This window comes from Pristis pectinata, chromosome 15 (assembly GCF_009764475.1).
Source record: "Pristis pectinata isolate sPriPec2 chromosome 15, sPriPec2.1.pri, whole genome shotgun sequence".
NCBI lineage: Eukaryota > Metazoa > Chordata > Chondrichthyes > Rhinopristiformes > Pristidae > Pristis > Pristis pectinata.
The window spans coordinates 28,450,520-28,452,359 of NC_067419.1; positions in this window are offsets into that span (position 1 = coordinate 28,450,520).

A 1,840-nucleotide genomic window follows, 5' to 3' on the forward strand; every position below is an offset into this window, starting at 1 on the left:
ATTATGATTGAAATAAAAATCAACATAAATGCTTCTCATAAAAATGTGAATTTAATACCGAATTGCAAGAGCATAAATAATCTTTTATGTGAATCATATAAAACTCGATGTTTAATTGCACAGTTTAACAATTAATTCAACCATATTACTTCCTGGAGAAGTTGTGCATGCAAAAATTTACCTATTGTGAAAAACTGCAGTAGTGCAGTTGGATACTGAAGCTCTATATAATATAAAAGAATAGCATTTTTCAATTCTGTTTCCTTTATCATGGTCTTTTAAATTATATCCTTGTAATCTGCATAACAAAGATTGATTTTAATGACCTTCCATTACACACTAGTAGAAGAACTTCAGGCAATTCAATCTGAACTGGTTCTGAAGATTAAAAAACTAAATGGGTATCCAAAAGGTTTACAAAAACGTGACCAGGTTAACTACAATGGTAGGGATACTGTCAGATTTGATTTTGTTTGTGCATAAACAGAACTAGCTCACAGGCAAATAACACCATGGACACATCAGATTCAAAGTGGCAAACCGTTTTCTTTGTAAGATATAGGGAATAATGGTCCAAAACTGTTTTGGCTTAATGTGTCATAAATGCTGAAATGTATTAAACATTTCTACCACCAGAGGTCCATCCAGAGCTTTAAAAGTTCATGAAGACAAACTGTAAATGGGATACTTTGTTGCTGCAGGGGCATAGAAAACATTGCAAAAAGGATGATAGGTTGATAACAAATGACAAGGCATTATAATAATAAAGTTGATTTCTGAAAACAAGGTCAAAGAACATAGAAATGAAGATGACAAATAGTTAAATGATACACTGAAGAATTTGTAGCTCCCATATAATCACACAATTAAAGCCATTTACTTCTTTAAAAAGCTTTAGATAAATGTTTAACTGAGAGGAGAGCAGTTTGAGAGGAGTTTCAGTTTGCAAAAACAAGAGACTAGAATATAATGATTCTGGATAGATCACCAATATAAAGGAACTGGTTAACAGCTGTGCATGAACAACATTAAATTACAATATAGCAGGAGGCTAATTTTTGTAACTTTGCAGTTCCAAAAGGTGCCGAATGCCATGGACTCAGCCATTTCCAACTTACCCTACTTCCAAACAACAACTATGTAGGATAATTTCTGATCAAATTTAATTATTTAAATAGATATATTAAACATTAAAAAACACATTGGTTAGACTTAATGCAATGTTTTAAAAGCTCCTGTGTGTTAGCTACTGTTCCAAACCTGTTCCCAACCCCTCATTTCTCAGCAAGAGAGATTTTCCTGTCCTTGCTATGTACCTTTGACCAGAAGGAGCAAATTCCTTTTCAGTGGCACCTGAATAATGCACTCTGGCCAACAGCCCAGATAAGAGTGAGGATTTACATGGGTCTGGACTGAAATATGGCTCACTCAAACCCAAGGACATTTTGATTTCCAACTCCTACACATATAGGTGGGTCTCATCAGGCTCAAGATCTAGATTTGTTGCAGGGAGGGGGAAAGAGTACAAAAACACCCAGCAATTTTTATCTTGCAAACAGAACAAAGATGAGCTGAGAGCATATGTTGAAACCTGGGTCTTGAAGTTGAATCTTGAGTATATTATTTGTTCCAATTACAGAATTTTACAAGAGCTGTTATGAAAAATATTGTACAAATGTAGAATTATACTGCATTCCCCATTTTTGTTGTCTTTAATTTTTTCTGCTGTAGCCATTTTAAAACTTGTTTCTAGGCCTGAAGACAATACCATTTTGAGTTTTGTTTTTCGGAAAGGAAATTAATCTTGTGAGCAGGTTTTTTTTTGAGACATAGCATTTAA